The 15,241-nt window shown below is 43.9% G+C and overlaps 1 protein-coding gene across 4 annotated transcripts in view; it reads left to right on the forward strand.

Moving 5' to 3' along the window:
• SLC16A7 (solute carrier family 16 member 7) overlaps window positions 1–15,241 on the forward strand; it is a 154,370-nt gene that overhangs the window by 20,964 nt on the left and 118,165 nt on the right. Inside the window, exon 1 of one of the 4 annotated variants that reach the window (XM_073619984.1) lies at window positions 168–595. The exons of the other annotated variants lie outside the window; for them this stretch is intronic. The gene's annotated coding sequence lies outside the window, so the exon portion shown is untranslated. Of the gene's footprint in view, window positions 1–167; window positions 596–15,241 lie in introns of those variants that run through there. 4 annotated transcript variants of the gene reach the window in all.

A 15,241-nucleotide genomic window follows, 5' to 3' on the forward strand; every position in this document is an offset into this window, starting at 1 on the left:
ACAGGGATATACAATGTAATACTGACTTATTATCGCACACATAAGTTGGACTTGATGGACTTGTGTCTTTTTTCAACCTCACCTACTATGTAACTATGTTTGTGGAAGAATTTTTTAATTTATTTTAAATACATACAACTCCTGCAACTGCGGATCCTATTTATACATATATTACATAAGCAAGAATGTGAAGCTCTAGAGTCCTTTCATTCACCATTCCAAAATGTGCTTTAGAGTCACCTGATAAAAAGGAATCTCAATGTGAATATTTGCTTTAAAGGTCATTGCACAATATCCCAGTTAAGGACTCAACTACACATGACATTTTAATTGTTTGTTGGCAGTACAATTTTCAGTACAGTTTTTTTAAGGTAAGGCAGTGGTCAAAAAGGGGTTAAGTCTCGTGCTTACTAACAAATGTAACCTCACATGTAATACTCTTCATGCAAACAATAAGGGGCATGGCTCTGTTCAGCCAATCACAGGGAGCCTAGTGCAGCTGGTGTAATGAATTGAACTCTCATGAACATTGTTGTAAGACGTGGTAGGAAACATTAAACGGTTCAAGATAACCTTGCTCCTGCTGCTTCAACAGGTGCAGTATAGTTTTCCTTTTATATGACAGATTATATTATAATTTTAGCATTTTTGGAGCTTTGTTTGTTTGTAAGGTTTTGAATGCAACAGGTTATTTTGTGTAGTATGCTCTGTGAAGATCTGTGCATATATACACACACACTTTAAAAGTTTCAGCTCTAAATATTTTGTAGGTGAAATATAATGAAATTACATATTAAACATTTGAAATATTTTCATTGCTGTATTTTACATAATGCCCATACAATATATATATATATATATATATATATATATATATATATATATATATATATATATATATATATATATATATATATATATATATATATATATATATATATATATATATATATATATATATATACATATATACTATGTTTTTGTAATTATTTGCAGTTCTGTAGCAGTATTATTCTCAGTTGGGACTGTGTGGATTGTACAAATGTATGCAGCCCTAAGCAATAATTGTTCGGGACTGCAGGAATTTGTATGTTTTATCAACATTGCAATGAATTGCAGGGGAAGGGTGCAACTCAGAAAAATGAAGTGCATGCTCAGTATTAATTACTCTTCCCACAATTGTGCCTTGTTTGCCTTGGACCCAGTTTACCACTCAAATTTTAAGAACAAGACAGCTTAATGGACGGAATTCATTAACGTGTTTAACACACTTTTCTGACAGTAGGGTCCCTTTAAATCAACCTTCATCTACATCAGGAAAGATTTGTGACATTTTGTTAAGGTTTTTAGCATGTGCAACAGATTCAGGTAGTTCTTATTACCATAACTTTAGGAACCTGTTGCTATGGTAGCAACAAATTCAAAAAGAATCACCAGTGTCAGATTAAGAATCCTATGGTAATTAAGACCAACTGTCCCTGATGTCCTAGCAACTGATGACTCTTCTCCAGCCTCATTCAGCTGCCAGCAGACAGATGAATGTAAACAAAGGGGTGGAGATGCTGGCTAATGTCAGCACCCAAATATGGCAATGGCCATATTTTGACAATGAGAGGAATCTCCCAGCAGGTAGCTGAATGGGCCAGGGATGAAACATGATGCTGTCTTCTACATGTCTGTGATGAAGGGGTACTCTGACAGTGGAAGGAGCCTGATGGGGAACTTTGAGAGACTAGTTCCCCGTCAGGTCTATCTTGTGATAAACAGCAGACGGCAGTGGGTGCATTCCATAGCCACTATTTGGTCCAATAACAGCTATGGAATTATTAGCAACCAATGATGTAGGGGCACTCTGACAGTGAAAGGAGGCTGGTATGGAATTCTGAAGGAATAGTTCTCCATCGGGTCTGCCTGTCTGTGATTGACAGTGGATGGCAGTGGGCAAATACCATAGCCACTACTCAGTTGAATAGCAGCTATGTAATCCTCTCACTGTTTCCCACTGTCTATCACAAGGAAAGTGAACCTAAAAGGAAACTAGCCTCAGAGTTTCCGATTTGACTTATCCATTCCATAAAAAACTTCTCACCGTCATGCATTGAGTTAGTGAGCTGCACTGAGGTTAAAATATCTGATATTATAGACACTTCGGTATCAGTGCCAGCCACCTCCTGTGACAAATTTATGTACATGTTCACAAGAGGTACATGAATCTGTCACAAAGCCGTGACATTATGGTGCAGATGTGTGTGAATTCTAAAGAATGTCTACAATACTCTTTATGGATTCCACTGATTCCTTTTTTCCAAACTCACCTGATGCACTTGGCTGCCTGTGCCTGTATGCGTCCCAGCCCATTCCATAGCTCTGATCTGCTGAAGTATCCCGCAGATAAAAGTATAATTTTGATACTTACGTCTTGCAAATTTATGACAGCCTTCATGGAGCCCCATTTAAAGAAAAACCTAAATATTGTGTTTTGATAAGTAACAGTCTTAATGATGCCTTTGCAAACACATGTGCAAATAAACCACTTGACCTCCAGAAGGTTTTATCACTACCAGGCCATTTTTTTCCTATTCAGCACTGTGCCACTTTAACTAGCAATACCTCAGTCATACAACACTGTACGCAAATGACATTTTTATCATTTTTTTTCACAAAGATAACTTTCTTTTGCTGGTATTTAATCACCACTGGATTTTTAATTTGTTGCTATATAAATTAAAAAATACAGATAATTTGGAAAAAAACGTGTTGTTCCTAGTTTCTGTTATAAACTTTTGCAAACAAATCATTTTTTTCATAAAGTTAGACCAAAATGTAGTTTGCTACATTTCTTTGGTAAAAATAACCTAAATCAGTGAACATTTTTTAGTCTGTGTGAAAATGATAGGGTCTACAAACTATGGTATATACTGTATATATTTGAAAATGTATCACTCCTGTTGTACTGACTGCCTGTCTCATTTCTTGAAGCCCTAAAATGCCACAACAGCACAAATACTCCCCTAAATGACCCCTTTTTTGGAAGTAGACAGTCCAAGGTATTTAGTAAGAGTCATGGCAAGTTTTTTCGAAGTAAATTTTTGCAACAATTTTTTAGAAAATAAAGAAATTTAAAATAAATTTTTTTTTAATTTTCTTTTTACATACTGTCACACAATCACAATAGTAAGCAACACAGTCATGAAATGAAGCCATTCATGACTGTTTGTTAACATTGTAATCATGTGTTGACCAATCATAGTGATCACATGATACCCCGGCCACTCATAGTGGGTACAGAGCACTGTGATTCACTGGGTCAACCTGGCACAGCAGTCATGGGATTGAGGCATGCTAGTGCGCATGTACTAGGTGACGTACAGGTACATCATCTAGCCTGTCCTCAGTAAGTGTACTGTTGGTAGGCGGCAAGCAATTAATACAGTGACAAATGCATACAATTCAATTCATATGTATAAAAATCAATTCATGCTACTTCATATCCTTCTTACTAAAGAAGTGCTCAATGTCCTTTCTTCAAAAAAAAGAAAAGCATGTGTCCTTTTTTCCAAAAAAGTATGCCGTAGCTTTAAATTTGCAGATTTATATTCAGTGTCTCCACAGCACACTTTAACACTGTGTCCCCAGTGCCTTCTCCACTTTCCACACCTGCGAGAACTCACCAGAAAAAGCTGACCCCTTTATATCAAAGATGTGTCAATAAATGCTTAATCCAAGGATGACAGAGTTTATTCCTTACTGTTCCATTTCATCTCCCCCTCAAGGTCACCTCACAACCCACACCGCAGTTTACATGTATGCCACAGGGAGGATACAAAAACGCTCATAGCATAAAACCAGTTATTAAAACTTCTCAACTTTTACAAACAACAATGTCACTTGTTATTTATATATATATATAAAACCCCTGCATTATGGGGGTAAAGTGAGGGTAGCGAGCAGGGTACTGGTAGGATAGGGAAGGGTTAGGGAATGGGAAAGAGGGCCGGGACCGGAGCAAAGTAACCTAAGAGACTGGGGGGGGTGGAGGTGGCAAATGTGCTCCCCTCAGGTTTATATACAATCATGAGGAGTATGTAGATCTCCACTGCAATCCGCAATGTAACCCTATGGAGTTAAATTAATCTGCCGTATTGCCTACAAACAAGATCCGTCCCTCATCCGAAAAGATGAACGTATTCCAAGATGTCCATGTCTTGGTGTATCGTTCATTTTGATGGCGTGCTGTGAGGATGAGATCCTCCATTTTCTTAATTTCATCTACTTTTTTGAACCACAGACCTATAGATGGAGCTTGTGTAGACTTCCAGCAGAAGGGGATGCACGCCTTGGCTGCATCAAAAAGATGACGGAGAACTGTTTCTTTATAAGTTTTACTCGAAATATTAGATGCATGAAGCAAAAAAAAAGCTGGATCGTTCTGTATTGGGTGTTCCGTGAAATTTTGTGCTACTTGTTGAATCGTCTTCCAGAACTGTTCTAATTTTGGACAGGACCAGAAGACATGAAGAATTGTTCCCTTATCTTCTTGACATCTCCAGCAACGGTCTGAAGAGGAGGGATATATCTTTTACAATTTGGGGTGTTATACCATCTAGTGAAAATTTTGTAATTTGTCTCCTGTATCTTATTGCATATGGAGGACTTATATGTAAAAGAAAGAATGTTTTGCCATTGGCGTGATGTAAACCTATGACCAATATCTGTCTCCCATGCACTGTGGCACGACAGCCGATAGTCACCAGCTGGCGTAATCAGTAACTGATATACAGCCGACAAGGCATGCGGCAAGGTCCCGTCCCCTGAACAATAAGTCTCAAAGGTGGTAAAGTTTTGACTAAAATTGTCAGAAGGAGGTAAAGACCGTAAAAAATGATTCAATTGAAGGGCTCTCCAGTGGTCTAACCCATAGGGACCCACTGTGTGTCTAATAAGGATGGCCAATTACTATGGATAAGAAAATGGAATGCTTGAAAATGGCCACCTTGTCTCAGAGAACGAAAGACTGAATCCTGAATTCCTGAGGGGAATAAAGGATTCCCCAATATCGGATAAAGTGGAGAGTGGGTTGACGTAAGAGGGAATTTAATAAAAAGTGACAAGCAAATCCGTGTAGTCAGTCCCACTAACAGATGATTCTTTATCTCGTTTGGTATTAGTGGATAGCACCAAGGTGCTCTAGTAAGTAGAGTAGTACTTTGAGATTATTCCAGTCTAGGCCATAATTTAGTTGTTTGGTGGCGGCTCCAGTCCATAAGTCTAGTTAGATGTATTGCCTGTTGGTATCGCCGTATATCGGGTACCGCCAGTCCGCCGTAAGTTTTGGGAAATGAAAGTTGCCGTCTGTTTAATCTTGGCCGTTTGTGGGCCCAGATAAAATCAGAGAGCATTATTGCAACCTGGTCAAAATATTTAGAGGGAATATGAATCGGTAATGCCTGAAGGAGATACAGAAATTTGGGGAGAATGCTCATCTTAAGAATGTTACACCTACCAAACCAGGAATGGTATCCTGTGTGCCACTTGTTAAGTAGTGCCCTTATAGTTTTCAATAAAGGTGGAAAATTCAGGGCAAATATTTGAGATATATTGGGGGATGTATGTGCCTAGATATCTCAGGGCAATTACTATCCACTTAAGCTTAAAGCTTGTCTGGAGTTGTGTAAGCTGGGGCTGTGTTATGCACACCCCCATCACCTCAGACTTATTAAAATTAATCTTCAAGTTTGACAGAGTGCCGTATCTATGGAATTCGTGGAGAAGGTTCGGCAAGGAGATCGAGGGATTTGTAAGTGAGAACATCATGCCGTCCGCATTTGCAGATACCTTCTGCTGGGTGTCCCTGATCGCCACTCCCCCTATGTCCGGGTTTAACCGGACCGTACACAGGAAAGGCTCCAGCGACAAGACAAAGAGGAGTGACGACAGGGGGCAGCCCTGTCTCGTACCAATCTTAATCATGAAAGGCTCGGAGAGTACTCCATTAGCTCTAACTTGAGCCATGGGTTCAGAGTACAATGTACCTATAAGGTAGAGCATGACATCCCTGATCCCTACGTATTTCAACACTAAGGCCATAAATTGCCAATCTACCCTGTCAAAAGCCTTTTCTGCATCGGTTCCCAGGAATACACAGGGGGGTATGATTTTTATTTACCACATGTAAAAGGTTCAAGACTTTGGTTGTATTGTCCCTAGCCTCGCGGATAGGCACAAATGCAACCTAATCTAAATTGATCAGGGTTGGGAGGTGTTCTTGAATTCTGGGGGCTAAGACTTTTGTAAATATGTTTAGGTCAGTATTAATCAATGAAATCGGCCTATAACTGCCACATGAGGTGGGGTCTTTTCCCTCCTTAGGTATCACTGCTATATATGCCATAAGTGTATCTCGAGGGAATGTCGTGTCAGGTCCTAAGTCATTAAAGAACTTGTACATAAATTTACCAAGGGATGGCAATAAGGTCTTATAGTACGCTATGGTAAAGCCATCTGGGCCTTGAGCCTTCCCCATTTTGATAGATCCTATCGCATTTTGAATCTCCTCCAGTGTGATGGATTCATCTAGTATTTTGCTTACCTCCAAGGGTAGTCTAGAAATTTGAGAGTTAGCTAAATATTCTTCTGTCTGGGCCGATGAAAGAGAATCCTTCTGAAGGTTATATAAGAATGAATAATGTCTTTGGAATTCCTTCGCTATGTTTTTGGGGAGGGAAATTTTGACCGTTTGACGCCATTATATGTGGTATATAGTTCCCCAGGGCTTGTTTTTTTCAAAGCTTTAACCAAGAATTTGCCACATTTATTGCTGGATTCATAAAATATTTTCCGGCAAATCTGTATTTGTGCTTTGGCTTTAAAAAGCATTAGATCCGCTATTTTTTTACGTAAGATCAAAAGTTCAATCTCTGTTGAGGGTGTTTGGGCATGTTTATGTCGAGTATGTTTAATTCGTTAAGTAGAGAAGTCAACTGAGAGGAACGCTGTTTTTTAATACGGGACCCATGTTTAATGAATACACTGCAGATTACTGCCTTGTGTGCTTCCCACACCATGCCCCTGTTACTGTCTAGAATGTCATTAGTCTGGAAATAATAGTCCAGTTCTTTGGTCACGTCTTTAGGCACTTCTTCATCCTGTAGGAGACTTTCATTTAGTCTCCGGGTTCTCGTCTTAGATGTAAGATAGTCAGTGCATAGAACAGCATAACCGGGGCATGGTCTGACCATGTATTATGGCCAATCGAAGTGTCACAAACTGCTTGCAGTTGAGAATGGGAGATAAGAAAATAATCAATTCTGTAATATTGTTTGTATGGCAGGTAGTAAAAAGTATAATCTCTTTCAGAAGGATGGAAAAGACGCCAGGCATCTATCAATTGTGTTTTATGTAAGGATCGGGCAATTCGTTTCCGGGAGCTAGGGAGTATTGAGCAGTGTCCTCGGATGGTATTAGCGGAATGTTAAAATCGCCTCAGAGTATCAGTTGACCCCTTGCAAATTCGACTAATGAATCTAGAGTTTTGATGATAGAAAGGTCTTGGTGAGTGTTAGGTGCGTATAAACTTGCTAAGGTTACTTCGGTACCGCCAATCATGCCTCTCAAGAAGAGGTACCGTCCCCCCTGGTCTGCATTTACGTCCACACAAGTCCAGGGAACCTTGGATGAAATAATTATAGACACAGCACATGTTTTGGTAGACTCATTAGTGGCATGATACACTGCCGGGAAGAATATATTTTTCAGGATAGGCAATTTGCCGTCCTTAAAATGCGTTTCTTGAATGAAAGCGACATCTAACTTCATGCGATAAAGGTCTTGCAGAAGCATGCGTCTCTTTTCGGGGGTGTTCAGGCCCTTTACATTTAGGGAGAGCGCATTCACCACCTCCATGTCCCCAGTAGGTTATGAAAAAAAAGGTAAGGGGGGAGGGAAAATATAGGTGAGGGTTATAGGATAGATAAGGAAAAGAAGCAAAAGGAATAGAGATATAGAATCTCGTTCAAGCAAGTATCCCTCAAATGAGGGTTCAGAGAGCGTTAGATATTTAATAAAAAGACCCACCTTAGTGGGAGAGAATTCTAAAAAAGAAATCAAAATCTTGCTACTACGCTGTCCAGTTCCAAGCTAGAAAATGAGCACTGGCCTACGGGGGAATGTAGTCAAAGGTAGCCGGGGAGAAACTCTCCAGCCACCCCTGACCGCCATCGCTCTGTTGGATTATAATATTTTCTTTTTTGTATTGAACACTAGCTGACAAATGCAAAATGACATACATTTATACCAAACCATAGATATATAACACCAACTTTCCACCATTAGCATACATAGATTTAGAACAGACCAAACCTTTTGAAAAATCCTCTATGATACCAGTTAACCTTGATCCCCCTATCACTCCCCCTATCACCCCACCAGGTATCGACTATTCTCCCACTCAGCTAGCCCCCATCTGTACTAGGGGCAGCACGTGGTGGCCCTATCCCCTCCCTCCTCAAGGGTTATCACTAGGGATGAGCCGAACACCCCCCGGTTCGGTTCGCACCAGAACCTGCGAACGGACCGAAAGTTCGCACGAACGTTAGAACCCCATTGACGTCTATGGGACACGAACGTTCGAAATCAAAAGTGCTCATTTTAAAGGCTAATTTGCATGGTATTGTCCTAAAAAGGTTTTGGGGACCCGGGTCCTACCCCAGGGGACATGTATCAATGCAAAAAAAACTTTTAAAAACGGCCGTTTTTTCGGGAGCAGTGATTTTAATGATGCTTAAAGTAAAAAAAAAAAAGTGAAATATTCCTTTAAATATCGTACCTGGGGTGTGTCTATAGTAGGCCTGTAAAGTGGCTCGTGTTTCCCGTGTTTAGAACAGTCCCTGCACCAAATGTCATTTTTAAAGGAAAAAATCTCATTTAAAACTGCTTGCGGGTTTAATGTCATGTCGGGTCATGGCAATATGGATGAAAATCAGTGAGACAAACGGCATGGGTACCCCCCAGTCCATTACCAGGCCCTTTGGGTCTTGTATGGATATTAAGGGGAACCCCGCACCCAAATTAAAATAAGGAAAGGCCCTATATACTCTGAACAGCAGTATACAGGCGGTGCAAACAAGACAGGGACTGTAGGTTTGTTGTTAAGTAGAATCTCTTTGTAATTTTGAACGGGTAAATTTTTAAAGCGTTTAGCTCCAGCCAAAAAATCTTTTTTAAGCTTTTTGGAAAACATAGGGAAGGGTTATCACCCCTGTGACATTTGTTTTGCTGTCTTTCCTCCTCTTCAGAAGATTTCACCTCACTTTTTGTCCCAATGAAAAATGTTTTTTGAAAATTTGGGTTTTTTGTGGAACAAGGATTGGAAAGCATCAGTGGAAAGGAGAAATTGTTTTCCCATATTAACTCTTACAGGAGAGAATTTCCCTTCCTAGGGGTAGATTTCATCTCACTTCCTGTTGTCTCCTTCCGTTTGCAAGTAGGAGTCGTTTGTAAGTTAGATGTTTGAAAGTAGGGTCCTGCCCTATATACTCAGCAGAAATTTGGGCCTTAGGTGTTGCTGTGGCCACAACACTGTAAGCCCTCACAGGGCCCTGCTGTGAAATATTAGATCAAGAATTGTAATTACATGCCCCTGTTGAACAGGAGCTGAAAAATTAGGCCTTAGGCACTGGTGCTGGTGCCACAACACTGCAACCCCTTACAGACACTCTAGTTGGAACGCAGGAACGAGCCCTGCTGCAAAGTATTGCATCAAAAATTGTAATTACACGCCCCTGTTAGACAGGGGCAGAAAAATTGGGCCTTAGGCACTGGTGCTGGTGCCACAACACTGCAACCCCTCACAGACACTCTAGTTGGAACGCAGGAACGAGCCCTGCTGCAAAGTATTGCATCAAAAATTGTAATTACACGCCCCTGTTAGACAGGGGCAGAAAAATTGGGCCTTAGGCACTGGTGCTGGTGCCACAACACTGCAACCCCTCACAGACACTCTAGTTGGAATGCAGGAACGAGCCCTGCTGCAAAGTATTGCATCAAAAATTGTAATTACACGCCCCTGTTAGACAGGGGCAGAAAAATTGGGCCTTAGGCACTGGTGCTGGTGCCACAACACTGCAACCCCTCACAGACACTCTAGTTGGAATGCAGGAACGAGCCCTGCTGCAAAGTATTACATCAAAAATTGTAATTAACACGCCCCTGTTAAACAGGGGCTGAAAAATTGTGCCTTAGGCACTGGTGGTGGCGCCCAGAACCAAAAATGTTCTTACAAGCTATCAGCGTGATGATTGAGGAGGAAGAGGATAATTACTCATGGATAGTCACTCAGCATCAGCATAGGCAGTCTTTGAAGGGATCTGAGATTTCAAAAAAAATTATTCGGTTACATCAGCATCAGGTGCTTGGTAGCTGGTGGTGATCCAAGACTCATTCATTTTTATGAAGGTCAGCCGATCGACCGAGTCGGTGGACAGACGCACCCTGTGATCGGTTACCACGCCTCCAGCAGCACTGAATGTGCGTTCCGAAAGAACGCTGGATGCAGGACAGGCCAGTAGCTCAATTGCATACTGTGCAAGCTCTGGCCAGTGATCCATCCTCAAGACCCAGTAACCCAGAGGATTTTCGGTGGGAAAGGTGTCCAAGTCTGATCTTGCCCCTAGGTATTCCTGCACCATGTAAAACAGACGCTGGCGATGGTTGCTGGAACCGATCATACCTTGGGGCTGCGGACCAAAAAATTGTCTGAACGCATCGGTCAGACGGCCACCTTCTCCACCGCTCCTTCTTTGACTGACCGAAGCCTCAGCAACACGTTGTCCAGAAACAGGAGTTTGTAACCTCCCAGTCTCTGGGAACGCATTGCACAGACCTTTCTGCAAGGCCTCCCGAAGATGTTTCATCCTCTGCTCCCTCTGCGATGGCAAGATAAGGTCCGCAACCTTACCCTTGTAACGTGGATCAAGGAGGGTTGCCAGCCAGTATTGGTCCTTCTCCTTGATACCACGAATACGAGGATCCTTACGCAGGCTTTGCAGGATCAGGGAGTCCATGCAGCGTAGGTTTGCTGAGGCATTCGGTCCGGAGTCCTCTGGGTCACTAAGGACGACAACGTCCGCAGCCACCTCCTCCCAGCCACGTACAAGTCCATGTGTTTCTTGGGACTGATCCCTTAAAGACTGCTGCTGATGCTGAGTGCCAGGCTCCACCTCCATACTGACACAATCTTCCTCCTCCTCCTCCTCCTCCTCGTCCTCTTCCTGTGTGATCGGCGGGCACGCAGGAACACTGTCTGGATAAAGGGGGCCTTGAGAGCTAAGGAAGTCCTCCTCTTCCTGCCTCTGTTCTGCCTCAAGTGCCCTGTCCATTATTCCACGCAGCGTGTGCTCCAACAGGTGGACAAGGGGAACAGTGTCACTGATGCATGCACTGTCACTGCTCACCATCCTCGTGGCCTCCTCGAATGGTGACAGGACAGTGCATGCATCCCTGATCATGGCCCACTGGCGTGGGGAAAAAAAACCAAGCTCCCCTGACCCTGTCCTGGTGCCATAGTCGCACAGGTACTCATTGATGGCCCTCTGCTGCGTGTGCAGCCGCTGCAGCATGGCCAACGTTGAGTTCCACCTGGTGGGCATGTCACAGATTAGGCGGTTCTTGGGCAGGTTAAACTCCTTTTGGAGGTCCGTCAGCCGAGCACTGGCATTATATGAAATGCACACAGACTTTCCTGGCCTGCCTCAGGACATCCTGTAAGCCCGGGTACCTGCCCAAGAACCGCTGCACCACCAAGTTAAGGACGTGAGCCAAACAGGGCACATGGGTCATTTGTCCCTGTCGGAGGGCAGAGAGGAGGTTGGTGCCATTGTCGCAAACCACCATTCCTGCCTTAAGTTGGCGTGGCGTCAACCACCTCTGAACCTGCCCCTGCAGAGCTGACAGAACCTCTGCCCCAGTGTGGCTCCTGTCCCCCAAGCACACCAGCTCAAGCACCGCATGGCATCTTTTGGCCTGCAGACTTGCGTAGCCCCTTGAACGACTACGGAGCACCGCTGGTTCCGAGGAAGAGGCCATGGAGGAAGAAGAAGAGGAGGGGGTGGAGGAGAGAGGTGTGTCACAATCAGCATTTTGGAGGCGTGGTGGCGGAACAACCTCCAACACTACTGCACCTTGTCCTGCATCCTTCCCAGCTGCCAGCAGAGTCACCCAATGTGCCGTGAAACTTAGGTAACGTCCCTGTCCATGCCTGCTGGACCATGAGTCAGCGGTAATATGCACCTTACCGCTGACCGCCCTGTCCAGCGAGGCATGGACATTGCCTTCCACATGCCGGTAGAGAGCCGGAATCGCCTTCCGTGAGAAAAAGTGGCGTTTGGGTACCTGCCACTGAGGAACCGCACATTCCACAAACTCACGGAAGGGGGCAGAGTCTACCAACTGAAAAGGCAGCAGTTGAAGTGCTAGCAATTTTGCCAAGCTAGCATTCAACCGCTGGGCATGTGGATGGCTGGGAGCAAACTTCTTTCGGCGGTGCAGCAGCTGGGGCAGGGAAATTTGCCTGGTACAATCTGACGTCGGTGTACCAAAAGCAGATTGCCCACAAGTACTTGGCTGTGACACACCTAATTCTACACCTTCATTCCTCTCACTGCAGGTCTCAGAGAGGACTGGAGGTCTAGTGGGGTTGGAAATCTCAGCTGATGAGGAGCAAGGAGAGATCCTCTTTGTTCTTTGGTGTGGGTCTTTTAGATACGCTTGCCAACGAACTGCATGGCAGGTCAACATATGTCTGGTCAAGCATGTGGTACCCAAGCGGGAGATGTTTTGGCCACGTGAGATACGCTTGAGACATATGTTGCAAATAGCAGCGGTGCGATCTGATGCACTCGTCTCAAAAAAGGCCCACACCAAAGAACTTTTTGAATAACGCGCAGAGACTGCAGCGCCCTGCACATGTGGAGCTTTGGGGTGTGATGCAGTCAATGTGCTGCCCTTAGGCTGGCCCCTGGAGGGCATCCTGCCTCGTTGGTGATGTGCTGCCTCCTCCTCCTCCTCCTCCTCCTCCTCTCTCCTATCAGGCACCCACGTTGAGTCAGTGACCTCATCATCCCCTCCCTCCTCATCACTGGAGCAAACCTGGCAGTATGCTGCAGCAGGGGGAGCATGACTGCCAGATTGCTGTCCTTCTTGGGCACCCCCTCTGTCCGTGCTCATGTTACTGCCTTCATCGAGCTCAGTATCATCATCAGAGCCTTCCAAACGCTGGGCATCCTCCTGGAGCATGTACCCAACACTGTGGTCAAACAGTTCGAGGGAATCCTCATGAGGACATGGTGGAGCTAGGGAAGGAGTCACTGATGACATTGAGCTGAGGGAAGAGGCCGCTGCTTTGCCAGACAAAGCACCCTGGGCATGGGTGAGAGAGGATGAGGAGGATGAGGACGGCTTGGTCATCCACTCGACCAAGTCTTCCGCATGTTGCGGCTCAACACGGCCAGCTGCCGAAAAAAAGGCCCAGCGTGTCCCATGGCCACGTGCTGATGAGGATGCACCGTCTCCACGACCAGCACTAGACACAGAGCCTGCTTGCCCTCTCTTATTGGCTTGTGACTGTCTGCCTCTCCTTCTTGGCCTTCCAGACATACTAATGGCCTGTAGCTGCACTAAGCTGGGATAGAACACCAGTAATTTTCTTCAGGTAGCTTTATATACTGTAACCAGACAAGCCTGCCTGTCAGTAGGAAGATAACAGGAACGGATCTAGCTGAACACTGTGAGCAGGACGCACTGTACTAAATGTAAATAGTCTAGCTGCCTGACCGTGGTACTAATAGGATCAAATAGAACACCAGTAATTTTCTTCAGGTAGCTTTATATACTGTAACCAGACAAGCCTGCCTGTCAGTAGGAAGATAACAGGAACGGATCTAGCTGAACACTGTGAGCAGGACGCACTGTACTAAATGTAAATAGTCTAGCTGCCTGACCGTGGTACTAATAGGATCAAATAGAACACCAGTAATTTTCTTCAGGTAGCTTTATATACTGTAACCAGACAAGCCTGCCTGTCAGTAGGAAGATAACAGGAACAGATCTAGCTGAACACTGTGAGCAGGACGCACTGTACTAAATGTAAATAGTCTAGCTGCCTGACTGTGGTACTAATAGGATCAAATAGAACACCAGTAATTTTCTTCAGGTAGCTTTATATACTGTAACCAGACAAGCCTGCCTGTCAGTAGGTAGATAACAGGAACGGATCTAGCTGAACACTGTGAGCAGGACGCACTGTACTAAATGTAAATAGTCTAGCTGCCTGACCGTGGTACTAATAGGATCAAATAGAACACCAGTAATTTTCTTCAGGTAGCTTTATATACTGTAACCAGACAAGCCTGCCTGTCAGTAGGAAGATAACAGGAACGGATCTAGCTGAACACTGTGAGCAGGACACACTGTACTAAATGTAAATAGTCTAGCTGCCTGACCGTGGTACTAATAGGATCAAATAGAACACCAGTAATTTTCTACAGGTAGCTTTATATACTGTAACCAGACAAGCCTGCCTGTCAGTAGGAAGATAACAGGAACGGATCTAGCTGAACACTGTGAGCAGGACGCACTGTACTAAATGTAAATAGTCTAGCTGCCTGACCGTGGTACTAATAGGATCAAATAGAACACCAGTAATTTTCTTCAGGTAGCTTTATATACTGTAACCAGACAAGCCTGCCTGTCAGTAGGAAGATAACAGGAACGGATCTAGCTGAACACTGTGAGCAGGACGCACTGTACTAAATGTAAATAGTCTAGCTGCCTGACTGTGGTACTAATAGGATCAAATAGAACACCAGTAATTTTCTTCAGGTAGCTTTATATACTGTAACCAGACAAGCCTGCCTGTCAGTAGGTAGATAACAGGAACGGATCTAGCTGAACACTGTGAGCAGGACGCACTGTACTAAATGTAAATAGTCTAGCTGCCTGACCGTGGTACTAATAGGATCAAATAGAACACCAGTAATTTTCTTCAGGTAGCTTTATATACTGTAACCAGACAAGCCTGCCTGTCAGTAGGAAGATAACAGGAACGGATCTAGCTGAACACTGTGAGCAGGACGCACTGTACTAAATGTAAATAGTCTAGCTGCCTGACCGTGGTACTAATAGGATCAAATAGAACACCAGTAATTTTCTTCAGGTAGCTTTATATACTGTAACCAGACAAGCCTGC

The sequence above is a fragment of the Aquarana catesbeiana genome, linkage group LG03 (assembly GCF_042186555.1).
Source record: "Aquarana catesbeiana isolate 2022-GZ linkage group LG03, ASM4218655v1, whole genome shotgun sequence".
Lineage (NCBI taxonomy): Eukaryota > Metazoa > Chordata > Amphibia > Anura > Ranidae > Aquarana > Aquarana catesbeiana.